Below are 16,417 nucleotides of genomic sequence, written 5' to 3'. Positions count from 1 at the left end.
ATGGAACCCAAGTCATTTAATAGCTGGCAATCAGCGTGTTCAAGCATGTTCAAAAAACAAAAAGTGTCAACTCCAAGTGCCGTAGTCCTACTGGATACTGTCTTGCTGGAAAGGTGTGGATCCATGGAGGATTTTGTGCAAATTATCGGCTCCCCCTGATGGTGGTCTATGCTCTTGTATTATTCTGCCTGCTTCTGCGAAGAATTTACTGACCTGTGCTTGGTCTTTTGGAGTGTCAGATGAATATATAAATAGTAATGCTTCCTTGCATTATCTTATCCCATGTTGCATAAGAATAGGCCTCAGATACCTATGTCTCTTTTGTGATGAGCTTGTGCAGCAGCATAAAATGTAGGCAGCTGATTTGGAGTGGTAATTGCACAGCCTACATTGTTCCTGTTTCACTACACAGTTGTTCCAGTGTGCCCTGTTCTCCATAATGGGTGTAGTCAGTAGCCTAAATAATCAAATGTTCTTAAATGCATGCTTTCCAATTGCTGCTTTCTAATATGGTTGGTAAAGAATGGTTTCATGGGATATTACAAGCTCCTCAGCACCTCCAATATTTTTTGCCTTGATTAGATCCATATCCCTCGAGGTCTTCCTCTCTTGTATCTTTACTTTGCTTTTAGCTGTGCTTTGATGATTTGGAGAGTCGTCAGGGATGTTAGATCAAGATGTAATGTTGAAGCGGTTAGTTTCAAATACTTTGCCCAGGCACTTGACTTGTCTGAGAACAATGCCATAAGGGCACATCGCAAGGAATCAGGGTCTGCCCTGCTCACCTGGGAGTAATTGTGTATTTTTTGCATGTTACATCCATGCTTGCGAGATTGAATTCTAGGCGTATTAAAGTGCGCTGTGTGTGCTTTGGCATGCCAAAAACCTTTTTGTATGATGATGTGTGGTTTCGCTCTAGCACCTCTGTCAGCTTTCCAGGGTAGGCGAGGTGGCCCTAACTTAGTGTTGGTATGAGTTTGTCCCGGATTCCCCTTCATATTGCCTCTTCCGAGTGGCTGTTTAGCTTATGGTTGAGACGAGATATAGCATACATGGTCTTTGCAGCTTTGGTTCCTATTGCATTTATCTGAGTCCATTAGCCAAACTCCAAGATAATTATACTTGGAGTCCGTGTCAACCTTTAATAGTCCGAGTTATCACTTGAGTTTGCATTTTAAAGGGCATCAGTCGAAAATCAGGACATTTGTTTTTCCCGCATTTGCATGGAGAGCCTTGTGGTTGTTATGCTCGTGAAGTATGTCCAGGGCCCTCTTCATTCCTATTTGTGTCTGATCCATCAAGACCAAGTCATCTGCACACTGAATTATTGGGATGTTTTTCCATCCTAACAATGGTGGTACATTCTAACTTTTAGTAGCTCTTCCCCTAGTTCCACTGTGGATAGGATATATAGGGTTGGGGCAAGTACGCACCCCTGCTTTAAACCTCTGTTAGTGGAAATCCGTCTAGTGGCATGCGATCGCGTTAGCTTGATCCTCACCCATGTATCCATGTATAAGGCTGCAATTGCTGCAAGCAGTTTTTTTGCGATGCTCCATCCTGCCAATCTTTTACACAGGATGTTACGGTCAATGCAGTCAAAGGCCTCATGTAGTCGACAAATCAGGCATATAATGGAATGTTTTTTTCACGCGCCTTTGAACCCAGGTAGGTGAGGGCGATGATGTTTATCGAGAGTTGATGCGTTGGGTCTGAATCCTGTCAGATAGGGTGGTATGATTGTTTCATCAGTAATCCATTGCTCTAGTTCTTTTAGAAGAATTTTTGCAAAGAATTTCCCTTTTCTCCCTTTTAATGTATTGGATAGAGGATTGAACCCTTCTATGATTCAGGTATAGTGGATATGGCAAGGCATTTGCTGAACAGTTTGAGCATCACTGGGGCCCAGAACGTTCTGTTGTCTTTGCAGATGAACCCCGGTATGCCGTTCGGTCCTGGAGCCCCGTCACTCCGGCTACTACTTAGTACCTTTAGCACCTCTACCCTAGTTCCTGTTATGGTGCTGTCCTCTATGTCTTCTAAAAGGTGGAGTTCTGGACTTTTTGGTTCCGTCCAGAGGTGTCAGGGAACAACACCCAAAGACCCCGGAGTTCCACCTGTCTTGGTGCACAAATGAACAGAAACACGGGCTTCTCGATGGTGGCGTCAAAGACCAAAGGTTTATTACTGCAGGGACACAGAAGTCACAGATACTACACACGGGCAGAATCTAGGAGCCTGCTCAAATTGTACAAAGCGGGTTGCTCCTTATATACTAGTTTTTGGCCTTCAGGCGAATTCTTCACATGTTGGTACATTCCCAAAACCTTTGTGTCATAAACAATAAATATTTGGCGTGCACAGGAACCGTTGATAAAATCTGATACGAAACATCTACGAAGAGGGGTTCCCACTAGTTCATCACAATTCCCTGTCAATATTGCATTCAGGACCCGGACCGCCTCATCGTAAAGTTTGTTACCTCCCCCTAATAAAGTTTCAGAAAGAAAGGAACGGAGCCAGGTGTGGAAGATAGGAAAGCGGGATAAGAGATGCTTGTGGGTTGTAAATGGGCAAGGCTACCGGCTTCGGCCGCCTAATCATGATCAGGACAATGGACACGAAGACCAGTTTGGCAGGGCTGGCCTCGGGCAGAGGAGGCAGTCTTTGTCGAGTCATGCAGCTACAGCGTGATCTGGTTTAAGGTGCACGTATCATGAAAGAGGTGAATCTCCGGCTAAGGCTACGTGTCCTTAATCGAAATGAAGTGATCAGAGGTTATTGCGTATGTGAGGGCAAGAAACACAAAATGGCTGCCATGATCTAAGATGGATGCCGTGGGTAGATTAGAAATGTGTTAGTAAAAGGAGTGCTCTTGCTTGTAGCATAGCGAAAACACCAGGGTATGCTAAATGGATCATTTGCGGTTCACTGATACCAATATTATGTATTTCTGACAAACTTGAAAACACGGGTTCAAATCGTCACGGAACCGTCACGGAACCTCAGACCCTCCTTTTGCCCTTACATAGGCAATTACTCAGTCTATGTCAGAATCTAGTTCTATGCTCATCAGGTCAGTGACATGCTGTTGTATCATCATCCTTTCTCGTGCCTTTTCTCCAAACGCAGGTGGTTTTCTGAGACAAGTTGCAGCACAAAGACTACACAGAGCAGGACCACACTGGATAATCAGGCAGCATGAGAATAGGAATACTAAGATGACACCAATGACCATTAGAACCTTCCATCCCCACGCTGATATCAGAGTCCAAAACCACTCCATGAAGGACCAGTTTCCCTTGTCTACATGTATAGAGTCGGAAATCTTGTGTAGCTTAGAGATCGCCTCATAGACTGTTGGAGCATTATTAGGAATAAAGACACAGCAGCTCGATTGGATCATTCTGCATACCCCACCTCGATCTGCAAGTATAACGTCTAGAACCATACGGTTCTGCAACGTCATGAGTCTATCCGCCTGAAGCTCAGCTGTTAAGTTGCTAAGGGCACCAGCAGTTTCGGTAATAGTAGATTCAACTACCCGTGTTAGCTGACGTATGTTTCTACTATTGGCCATAGGCCCCCAGAACGGAAGGAAGCCTTTGAAGAAGTCTCCAGCTTCCTGACCAGCGGTATCTTCCTTGCTGAAGACACCTCTCGCTACTCTGGTGCTGTGGTAATCAGATGAAGCAGTGTATGTCGGAGGCAACAATCGAGCAATATAACATGATCCTGAAAAGTCGGCAGGCAACCATGTATAAGCTCTGTCTCGACAAATGAAGTAGGTACCCCTAGCAGTGAGAAAGGCAGGGGAAGAGTTAGCCGGAAACACATAAGTCTCTACGCACTCACTCCTCCCTAGCTGAGCTCTCGGATTTCTCCCATTACCTTGCAAGCAGACCTGACCTCGGTGAGGTACGACCCAGATTGGAGTTGAGCTTTTACGCTTGCTTTCTCCTAAACTAAGGCGATACTCTGAAGTATTCCAACTTAAATATACTCGCAATTCGTCTCTAGGGTAGGATGGAGTATTATTGACGTCCTTGACCATGTCAATAATTCCCTGGACTAAGGCTTTGTTGGCAGAGTTATATTTAGTGGAACGCGGTGGACGTGGAGGATAGGTTTCAAGGGCATAAGCAAAAATGGTTTGGAGGGCCTGAAATGATCCATTGTAGCTGTAAGGCAAAACCAGATAGGGAATACCTTTATCCATAGTGTGGGGTATCAAGCCACACACCCAGCAGTCTGTAGTGTTAACTACCAGTTGGTGTTGGTGCAAGAGATGTACAAAAGTGTTGTTGGTGAATTCTGAGCGTCGGGCTTGCTCATGTTCCGGAAACGAGTGAAAAGAGTGTAAAGAAGAAACAGTAGAAATGGCAGGATCAAGGGGAGGTACTGTAGTAACTGGCACAAAAATCAAATTTATACTAAAGACGATTCCACCCACCAATGTTGCTAAAATAATCAAGAATGTAATGGCACATTGCATCAAAAAGCATTTGCTATGAAGAATTCTATGAAGTCTGTTTCTGCGAACATAAATCACATTTTTTCGTTGCAGCGCAGGAAGCTCCATCTTCTACAATCCGCTCGCGACCACTGATGATGTGTACTTAAATGAAAATGCCTCTATCAGCCCTGGGAGTTCCCAGAACCAACAGAAGGATCGACCTTGTGTCAGACCCCTGCAGATTCAACTAGGCACACAGCCACGACCCTACGGCTACCCAGACGGCAAGGCAATTTTAAAAACAATAAACAATAGCAAACTTCCTGGCTGAAGGCAAAAGTTCAATATATCAAAATCACAATATGCAGTTGCCTGCTTTATTTGTCCATTTTACGGCTTCTTAAGTTATATCTCTGTTTCGCTGGTACTGTCTGATCGGAAAATAGTGTATCACTAGCAGCTGTTGCAGTGTTTAAGTTCGCAGATGGCAAAGTTTCTTCTGATGCTGGAGACAAATGTTCAGTGTTCAAAGGAGTCTTTTCAGGAGGAGAGTCAGATTTTGGAGTGTCAGTAATCAATTCGGCATCGCTGAAAGAGATGAACTTCGGTGTGCTTTCAGATTCGGAGGCACCAATTCCCTTCTTCACCCAGTCGTCGTAAGGGAGCGGCAAAGGGACACGCTTAACGTGGGATGCGTGTACCCAGTGCTTGCGGCCAGCTACACGAACTGCTGTCCTCGTTGCAAGTAGGATTTGGAAGGGCCCCACAAATCTCGGCTGAAGGTTCTTCGTCCTCGCGAAGTTTTTGATGACGACGAAGTCTCCCGGTTTCAGCTGATGCCCTGGACTCTCCGGAGGTTTTTGGCAAAGCATCGAAAACCTGTTGATGAATAAGACTCAATTTAGCAGTCAAGTCGTAAAGGTAGTCTATCAACATAGGATATTCTATGGAACAAAATTCTTTAGGCCTTGGCACACCCCAGATATTTGCCGGGCGACCAAAGACTATTTCATAAGGACTAAGCCCTATTCTAGAATGTACCGTTGCTCTCGTTGATAACAAGGCCAAAGGAAGTGCGTCTGGCCAGGCTAAACCTGTGGATGCTTGTATTTTAGCTATTTTCAGCTTGAGGGTGCCATTGTAACCCTCCACTAAACCAGCAGACTGGGGATGGTTTGCACTGTGGAATTTCTGTTTCAGTCCTAGGCCGGCACACACACTCTGCATAACTTTCCCTATAAACTCACTTCCGTTATCTGACCATACAATCCGTGGCATTCCATATCTAGGGAAAAATTCTTTGAGAAGAATTTTGGCAGTTGATAGGGCAGTGTTGTCCTTTAGTGGGTATGCTTCTATCCACCTGGAAAAAGCACAGACCACCACTAGGACATATTTTAAATTATTACAGCGGTCCATGTGAATAAAATCTAACTGAATCACTTCAAAAGGGCAGGAAGGAGGAGCGAAATGACCAGCTGGAGTTGGAGTTCCCTTGCCAGGATTATGCATCAAGCACACCATACAATTTTTCACACATTCTGCTCATCGTGTCTCTAGCTGTCTGTTTAGCAATTTCATCAGCAAAAGCATTCCCACGACCAACATCATCCGTGATTGCTTTATGAGCACTGCACTTCACAATAGCAACTTCAGTCGGCAAGGTTAGAGATTCCAACAAGTCATTCACTAGCTGACCATGTTGGATCTTAGTCCCATGGGACGTAATGAAACCTCTTTCTCTCCACAACCGGCCAAAACTATGGGCCACGCCAAATGCGTACTGACTATCTGTAAACACATTCACTCTCTTTCCCTCCGCTAAAACACATGCTCTCGTTAGAGCTATTAATTCTGCAGCTTGGGCAGAATTCTGACTCACTCTTGCAGTCTCCACAATCGTCTTCAAAGTCGTTACTGCGTAAGCAGCAGTCACATCACCATTCTCCAATTTAAAACATGACCCGTCCACATACAGCGTACCATCCGGATCGGATAACGGAGTATCCTTCAAATCAATGCGTCCTTTTGTCTCTTCCTCCGTTTTAAAACAGCAATCATGTGGCTCGGAATCACTCGACTCTTGATCAGTCGGCAACAGTGTTGCTGGATTCAATACATTACATCTTTTGATCTGAATATGACTCGCTAGTAATGTCAGCTCGTAACCAGATAATCTCGCACTAGTAAGGTGTTGTGTCTTCGTTCGGTTCATGAGTGTATCCACTGCATGAGGAACCATGACCACTAGCATGTTGTTCATCACCAAACCAGCAGATTGTCGAATGGAAGCCGCAGCTGCCGCTGTAGCTCTCAAACAACTTGGTAACGCTCTGGCTACCGGATCTAATGTTGATGAGAAATACGCACAAGGGCGTTGTTTATCACCAAACTTCTGTGTCAGAACACTCAATGCGCAACCTTCTCTCTCGTGAACGTAGAGCGTGAACGGCTTACTGTAATCAGGTGTACCCAATACAGGAGCTGAACACAATGCTTTTCGTAATTCAGTAAAACTCTCTTGACATTCATCAGACCATGGCACTGGACTCGGAACATTTTTCCCAGTCAAGGCTACCAATGGTTTCGCTAAAAGAGAAAAATTTGGGATCCATTGCCTACAGTAAGAGGTAATACCTAGAAAGGCACGTACTTCTCTCTGTGTGCGTGGAACACTCATCTGTGTAATTGCTTTTATTCTTTCTGGGGTCAACTTCCTTCCCTCCTTTGACAAGAGATGACCTAGGTAGGTCACTTCTTGGCAGCAGTATTGCATTTTGGAAGGAGACACCTTGTGATTCAAATTAGACAAATGATGCAATAAGGAAATTGTAGCTGCTTTGCAAGATTCCTTGTCATCGGCAGCCACTAGAAGATCATCTACGTACTGTACTAGAGCAGAACCTGGAGGAAGGACAAAAGAATCTAACTGGCTTTTTAATGCTTGACTATAAATAGATGGACTTTCACAATAGCCTTGTGGAGCTCGTTTAAATCTGAAGCTTCGTCCTCCTAAACAGAAGCCGAAAATATCTCTACTTTCTTCGGCTATCGGAATGCTGAAAAAGGCATTCTTTAAGTCGATAACTGAGAACCATGTGGCTGTAGCAGGAATCAATGTTAGCAAGGCAGTAATATCCGGAACCACAGGAAACTGCGGAACCACAATCTTATTAACTTCTCTAAGGTCTATGACAAACCTGTACACTGGAGGTTTTGTAGGATCAGTTCGTTTCAAAATCGGTAGTACAGGGCTATTACAGACATTTCCCCTAGTTTCTTCAATCACATCTTTCTTAATTAAATCTTGCACAATCAATAAAAGTGCACGCTCTCCTTCACTAGATATTTTATATTGGGGAATTCTTGGAAATTTTACATTTGTTTTCAAGGTTACCACATACGGTGGAATTTCTAAGAGACCTACATCATTAGGACCAGTCGCCCAAAGAGAATCAGGGAGTGAGCGTAGCTCTGGCGGGAGTGCGTCCATTGACAAGTACATCGGAGAGGTGATATTTTTACCCAACGTGAGTTGTACTCCTTCCGGAGAACAGTACAATGTCGCATATAGTCGTTTTAACAAATCTAAACCAAGCAGATTTTCATTACAACCTGTCGTCAAAATCAGGGGTGCTTTCAATTGGCACGGTCCAACAGAAATAGACAAAGGACCAGATATCGGGTTGTAAACAGGGGCGCCTGAAAAACCTACGGAAACATTTGTTGAGCCGGACAAAGGTGCGCCAGGGAGTTTCGCATGAATGATAGAACTTTTTGCGGCACCAGTATCCAACAGAAACAGTTTGACTACACCTGATGTTGCTACTGCGACATAAGGCCCACTCTGATCCACTGGAACTGATACTACTCCCTCTCTCTGTCCATGGCTGTCCTAGTACCCATTTTGCTGAAAACCCTCATCTACTTCACAATAGTCCTCAACAAGATATTGTTGAGATCTATTTTGCTGAGTAGATTGTCCATTTCGTTGATCAAAGTGACTGGAAGGACGATCATTCGTTTGTGGAGGCATAGCACCTCGACCTCTAGAATTCTGCACAAAACCACCACGACCTCTCTGAGCTGCTGCTGCATTATTTTGCGCTAAGATCGGACATTCATTTTTATAGTGACCCTCTTTCTTACAGTACGCACACTGATTCCACTGATATTGAGGTCTTGATGAACTATAATCTGTCCTTTGGTACGAACCTTGCTGCGTATTAGATTGATTCATGCGAGGCGGACACGCCTGCTGCAAAAGAACTTTAGTTTTTAAATCTTTCGTTTTCTTTTCTGATTTCTCCTTTTCCTCTTTATCCCTATTTTCGTAGTACTGTGCAGTCGCAAGTATTTGCGCTGTTGTGGATACAGCCCACGCACTTTCTGAGTCTTTTAATTTATTGCATAATTCAGGTAACAAATTATGCACAAATTTATCGACAAACAGTCTTTGTCCTCCTTCTGTACTCATGTCCTGACCACTATGATCTACAAAAGTCTCTTCAAACCTTGTGAAGAAGTCGGAGACACTTTCGTCTTTCTTCTGCCTGCATGCTGACAGCTTGTCCCAATTTACACGCAATGCTGGCATCAGAGTCTTCATTAGATCAATTATTCTACCTGGTAGATTAGCAATTAGGGGTTCGGGTTTCGCACCACCTATTTGTTGACCATCTGCTGCAGTGATAGCTGCCCAATCACCACCTAAGGCAGCTTGATGATCCTCTCTACGAATTTTAGCCCACACTGGTTGCGGAACTACATTGCCAAATAACATATCGATGTCGGCTAAGTTCATTATACAAGCCTCAACTGTCTGTGTTAATTCCTTGTAATATCCAGCAGGATTCTTACGTGGATCTGGCAAGGCCTGCTTCACCGCTAGCACTTCAGCTCGCTTCCATGGAATGTGTATCCACACTCTTTGGAACTGCGCTGGAGCACCTGCAATACCAGCATTATCATCACGTGCCACTGCTTCGCGCCAGATTGGAGGAACTTCCCTCATAGGATATTGACGACTTAGCTTCATTTTTCCTCTTTCTAAATCTCTCGGCGAACGAAGAGATGGATCATTCCTAAAACTTAAAATAAGTTCCATCGCTTCTTTTATATTATCACCCACTATCATTCCAGCAGCAAACTCTTTTTGAACTTTAATTAAATCTTCCAAATCTGATTCTACATCATCTTCTTCTATTTCTTCACGTAACAACGAGCACATTTCATCAAAAACATACCGTTGTGTTGGTTCCTTCCACTGCATAAATGTGTCTAACACATCTCTCGTACTATATCTTCTACTCTTCGAAATCCATCTGAGAGCCGTGGAATCTAAAATTCCCCGTTCCTCAGTACTTGGAAGCTGACTACGTCTCTGAACTGAGTCAGGAGTAGGAGTCTTAATTAAAGTTTTATATAAAGGAGACAGCATATTAGTAACAGAATCAGTGATTCTTCGACGAACAGAAAGTGGAGTTAGCACACTCGCAGACGTAGAGAATGCAGTAGAGGTAGGAACAGATAACGGAACAGTAGGAGTATCGAGAAAAATAGTTTGTGGAATAGTAGGTACAGAAGCTGACAGTTCAGGAAGAGAAGGAGCTGTAGGAACATTCACATTCATCACAGGAGGTACGGGAACTTGATTCTGGGGGACAGGAGCAGGAACACCAGGTTGTCCAGCAACCGGCAATTGAACATTCGGGACAAGTGGAGCAGCAGCACCTTGTGCATACGGTGGAGGTGACCGTAACAGATAAGATAACAGAGGATCGTTTTCGGAATCCTCCAGTATCTTAGCCATTTTCGATGGCAAGGCAGGATAGCACTTGTCAATCGCTAAGTTATGCTCTCTAATGGCTACATCTATGGCCTTCTCACACTCGTTAGCCTGCAACTGCTTAGCCGCTTGCTCTAGAGTCAACTCTTCTTGTTCTTTCTGTTCTTTCTTCAACCTTTTAATTTCTCTCTGTTTGGATTCTTTTCGCCAATAACGGAAAGAATCAAACATTGCCGGCCGGGCTTTCTTCCTAAACAATTTCGCTTCTAAGTTGTCGAGAATCTCGGGTTCAAAACTACCATGCAGTGGCCAACTAAGGACACCATCCTTCGCAGTGTAACGGACCCATACCTCATTATAAGATATAGGACCCACACCATGTTTACAATATAAATCATATAGGGGAGTCCCAATCGGAGGAACCAGACAAGAGTCCTCCAATCGTGAGTCACGGTTGCAACCAAAGCAAGACAACATTTTCCGACTTACCATTTTTCAGTCCGGAACACAAAACAAACAAAACACAAAACAGATATGTGCACTTGAACCAAGAATTTAGGCCTACCAAAACGAACTGTTGTATCGATACCCAAACTAAACCAAATAGATTATCTTAACCAGAACAACCTGTGATAATCCTACCAAGAACCAAAACCAAACCAAGAACCAATCAAGGATTTTAACAATCCTCACAAAATAACCAGCTAGCTATCACTAAATACTTAACTGAGTCACTGAAGACGTCACCAAGGAGAAACCCGTCACGTTTCGCCGTACTAAGGACTGCACCTCGGGTCCAAGACAGGGCGACGGTCAAGGCAACGGCCCACTGCAGCCGTCCTGAACGGGAAACCCTCGTGGAAGAGAACTTCGGGCCACTTTTGCGATATGCCGGGATCGATGAAGTGGGGCGCCTCCCTCAGGAATCTTCACACGAAGCTTCTCGAACTCTTCAGGCTTTTGGACCGGTACCGAATGACGTCGCCCCACGTGGGGGGCAATTGGAGTTCTGGACTTTTTGGTTCCGTCCAGAGGTGTCAGGGAACAACACCCAAAGACCCCGGAGTTCCACCTGTCTTGGTGCACAAATGAACAGAAACACGGGCTTCTCGATGGTGGCGTCAAAGACCAAAGGTTTATTACTGCAGGGACACAGAAGTCACAGATACTACACACGGGCAGAATCTAGGAGCCTGTTCAAATTGTACAAAGCGGGTTGCTCCTTATATACTAGTTTTTGGCCTTCAGGCGAATTCTTCACATGTTGGTACATTCCCAAAACCTTTGTGTCATAAACAATAAATATTTGGCGTGCACAGGAACCGTTGATAAAATCTGATACGAAACATCTACGAAGAGGGGTTCCCACTAGTTCATCACAATTCCCTGTCAATATTGCATTCAGGACCCGGACCGCCTCATCGTAAAGTTTGTTACCTCCCCCTAATAAAGTTTCAGAAAGAAAGGAACGGAGCCAGGTGTGGAAGATAGGAAAGCGGGATAAGAGATGCTTGTGGGTTGTAAATGGGCAAGGCTACCGGCTTCGGCCGCCTAATCATGATCAGGACAATGGACACGAAGACCAGTTTGGCAGGGCTGGCCTCGGGCAGAGGAGGCAGTCTTTGTCGAGTCATGCAGCTACAGCGTGATCTGGTTTAAGGTGCACGTATCATGAAAGAGGTGAATCTCCGGCTAAGGCTACGTGTCCTTAATCGAAATGAAGTGATCAGAGGTTATTGCGTATGTGAGGGCAAGAAACACAAAATGGCTGCCATGATCTAAGATGGATGCCGTGGGTAGATTAGAAATGTGTTAGTAAAAGGAGTGCTCTTGCTTGTAGCGTAGCGAAAACACCAGGGTATGCTAAATGGATCATTTGCGGTTCACTGATACCAATATTATGTATTTCTGACAAACTTGAAAACACGGGTTCAAATCGTCACGGAACCGTCACGGAACCTCAAAGGTTCTTCAGATACTCTGTATGAAAAGTCTTTGGTTTGTCCAAGTCTATATATAGATTCTCCACGTGCTGCTCCCATTTGTTGGCTGGTACGACATTTTCTTTGCTAAAAGACGTAGTCGCTAGATTGTTTACATATGTCCAAAATTCTTTGGCTTTACTAGGTGTAAGCAAGGAGAATAAGTGTTTCCACTGTTCCTCAGTTTCTTGATATTTTTGGTTCCACACTATCTTTTTGTGTTGCTTTCTGGCCTCTTTCAGCTTGCTTTCTGTAACTATAGTTCTTTCTTTTCTGTGTTGTTTAGCAGCTTTTCTGTCAGTTTTTCTGCTCTCTATAATCTTTCTTGTTCTGACGGTTCGGGCCGCCAACTTCTTTCAGCTCAATTTGGTATTCCTTTTGATTTTGTGGATTTAATGACAAATGAAGCATGTCTAACAGCTGAGACCATTGCCCTGCCTTTTGTTGCCTCAAGGGGCCATTTTCCAGTTGCAATGGAATGTTTCTGATCTTCGTAATTGATCATTGCTACCGGCCCCCATCTGATCCATTTTATTAGTTAGCCTGCATTTGTTTCATACTAGTGGCTGGCTGGGTTGCAGATTTTTTGAACCTTTGCGCTCAGACTAATGTCGATGGTGATAAGGTTGTGGCCACTTTTGTTCCTCCGATGTACCTCGTAGGCTGGGCACCTCATTGATAGCTCGCTACTTAAAAAGATATAGTCCAAGGTCGATGTATCTCTGTAAGTGTGGATCATTGTGCCCCCTATAAGAGCTGCTAGTGTGGCTGACTCAAAATCGAATTCGCAGATGCATTCTTAGAGGATAGTTCTTTTATGTCCTCCTGGTGATATATCGACTTTGTCCAAATCGCAAGTATTAAAATCACGGGCCGTTATGTACTGATCTCTTTGATGTACATATATGTAACTTTTTATAAGCTCAGTTATGTTCTTCACTGTGGCCAATTTTGTGACTCCCTGTGGATTTATGTATGAGTTTATCAAAGATATTGACTTGGGCGTTTCGTCTAGCGCTAAGCCGCTTATGGTGATTGACTGCAGATTCCAGTTGATGTTTGACCATTCTTTGATTTCCACTTGAAGTTCTAATTTAACATAGATTGCAAGGCCGCCCATTGGTCTTCTGAACAAATTCTTCTTGTGTGCAGGTGTATGGCTTTTTTGAAGCCCTAGGAAAGGTACAGGGGCAGGCAAACACGGTTCTTGCATGCATTAGATGTCTCCCGTGTTTAAGAAGTCCAATGTTTTTTCATCTGTCATTAGGGAGTAGAGACCTGCCACGTTCCAGTTGATGATCCGCAGTGCACTTCTTTTAGTGGGTAATGTTTTTAATTGTGTTTGATTTCCTTTCCCAAGGAGTTGACCACCCTTTAGTTTTAAGGGCTGCGGAGAGCCAGGCCCATTCCTGTTTTTCCAGATTCATGCTTGTTAATTCTTCCGCGGTCCTAAGGTTTTTTCTTCTGCTGTTACACACATGAAATTTGATCATGCCATCCCCTGCCCCCAGGGGAGGGCAGGTGTTTTTTTTGGATTCCTCTTAAGCTTGTATTTGGTCCTTTGTGGGGTGATGTTATGGGCTGCCTCCCTGTCAGCACGTGCACATATTTTTCTGTTGCTCCCGTAATATGTTCTGGACATCGGTGTTGCTTTGCCATTCACTTAATGCAGATTCTCTTCTACTATTGTTTAGATTGCATTGAAATTTGACTGAAATTAAGTGTGTTGTATTAAGGTATGATAGAGATGGTATGTTAAACATTAGTTGTAAAATACTAGATCTGTTTCGTTTGTCCCATGCCCCTTTTGTACTAAATTCCGGGGTGAATATGACAGTAGGAGGTGAAGATGTCAGGCGATAGTCCGGGTTTACGTTATTCCTTGATTGGGTGTCTGACCAATTGATTAGCCTTTCCTTTATTCCAGTGTGTACAGGTTAGAAACGGATAGAGCAAAGAGGATTTGAAAAAAATATATAAAAAGGTTGGACATAACTCAAAAAAGAGGGGTAAATAAATATATTAATGTTAACACCAGAAGGGCTTACTGAGGCCAACAGAGCCATCAGCCAAGGAACTCTGGGAGGCGTCTCCATCTCCCAGACCCTCATCAACCTCAACTCTCTTTTGCCCCCGTAAAGACAAAAAAAATAATTGGTGGAAAATAAATAATCGCCCCAAAATATTTTTTGAAGGGAAAAGGCAATTGCAATAACACTGAACTTTTCGAAATCAGATCGACTAGTAGTAGTATATTGCGGACCATCCTATCCTATTCCAAATTTCCGAAACCTACTTAGTAGTATTCCAAGTTTAGTAAACTACATTTTGGAAATAATAATACAAAATTGCAACAAATGATGCTTGCTTCTTCTCAAATCTCTAAACCCCGTTTGATGGGCCAATTCACTAAGGGCCTTATTAATTATTACAACAATGTGGGTGGAAGCCGTTGTGGTTCTGGAACTGCCCTACCTTAGGTCAGTGGTCACAACCACACTATTATGATACGATCGCCCGTAGGCCACAGGGTGGTCGCAAACCTCCATTTGTCATTGAAAGCTTGGGCAGCAGGCAAAAAGGCCCGCAGTACAAGCTTATATTGGAAAATGGATGTTGTAGTTTACAAATATAAAGCAAAACCAAAGGGGATGATGGATGGAGTGTTGAACAATACAAGCACTCACCCCCAGTCAACCGATCTGGGTTTAATACATCATCATTTTTTAGCTCACTACGCCACCCCAGTTCGGACAGGGCCATGTGCAAATCAGTCTGACCCTGTGCCTCATGGGAACAGTCCAGCCCGAACTGCCAAGCCATGTCTTCCCTGGACCGGAAACAAGCATCCTGGGACCGGTTCCTGGCTAATCAGCCATCATCAGCCAGGCTAGCTTGAATACAGTGGCAAAGTGAGCAAGGGACCCACGTCTGGGCATACCCTTCCATTTTAAGGCGAACAAAGCAAAACCAAAGGGGATGATGGACGGAGTGTTGAACAATGCAAGCACTCACCCCCGGTCAACCGATCTGGGTTTAATACATCATCATTCTTTAGCTCACTCCGCCACCCCAGTTCAGACAGGGCCATGTGCAAATCAGTCTGACCCTGTGCCTCATGGGAACAGTCCAGCCCGAACTGCCAAGCCATGTCTTCCCTGGACCGGAAACAAGCATCCTGGGACTGGTTCCTGGCTAATCAGCCATCATCAGCCAGGCTAGCTTGAATCCAGTGGCAAAGTGAGCAAGGGACCCACGTCTGGGCATACCCTTCCATTTTAAGGGGAACAAAGCAAAACCAAAAGGGGATGATGGACGGAGTGTTGAACAATGCAAGCACTCACCCCCAGTCAACCGATCTGGGTTTAATACATCATCATTCTTTAGCTCACTCCGCCACCCCAGTTCAGACAGGGCCATGTGCAAATCAGTCTGATCCTGTGCCTAATGAGAACAGTCCAGTTCGAACTGCCAATCCATGTCTTCTCTGGACTGAAAACAAGCATCCTGGGATCGGTTTCTGGTTAATTAGCCTTCATCATCCAGGCTAGCTTGAATCCAAAGGCAAAGTGAGCAAGGGACCCACGTCTGGGCACACCCTGCCAACTTAGGGCGAACAAAGTAAAACCAATCGGATGATGGATGGAGTGTTGAACAATGCAAGCACTCACCCCAGTCAACTGATCTGGGTTTAATCCATCATCATTCTTTAGCTTACTCCGCCACCCCAGTTGGACATGGCCATATGCATATCAGTCTGACCCTGTGCCTCATTGAAACAGTCCAGCCCGAACTGCCAAGCCATTCCTTCCCTGGACCGGAAACACGCATCCTGGGACCGTTTTTTGGCTAATCAGCCGTCATCAGACAGGCTAGCTTGAATCCAGTGGTAAAGTAAGCAAGTGACCCACGTCTGGGCATACCCTGCCAACTTAGGGAGAACAAAGCAAAACCAAAGGGGACGATGGACAAGAGTGTTGAACAATGCATGAGGCACAGGGTCATGACAAATTTACCTATGGCTGTGTTCAAACTGGAACGGCATGGTGAGCAAAAAAACAATGGATTTAGGTCCAGATATCTGTACTGGGGTGAATGTATGACATTGTTCTGCATTCTGTCCGTCAACTGTTATTTTTGCAATGTCACCCTGAGTGAGAAGGGTATGCAAAGACATGGGTCCCGTGCTCT

Source organism: Lissotriton vulgaris, chromosome 5, assembly GCF_964263255.1.
Source record: "Lissotriton vulgaris chromosome 5, aLisVul1.2, whole genome shotgun sequence".
Lineage (NCBI taxonomy): Eukaryota > Metazoa > Chordata > Amphibia > Caudata > Salamandridae > Lissotriton > Lissotriton vulgaris.
Note: the sequence above shows the minus strand (reverse complement) of the source record.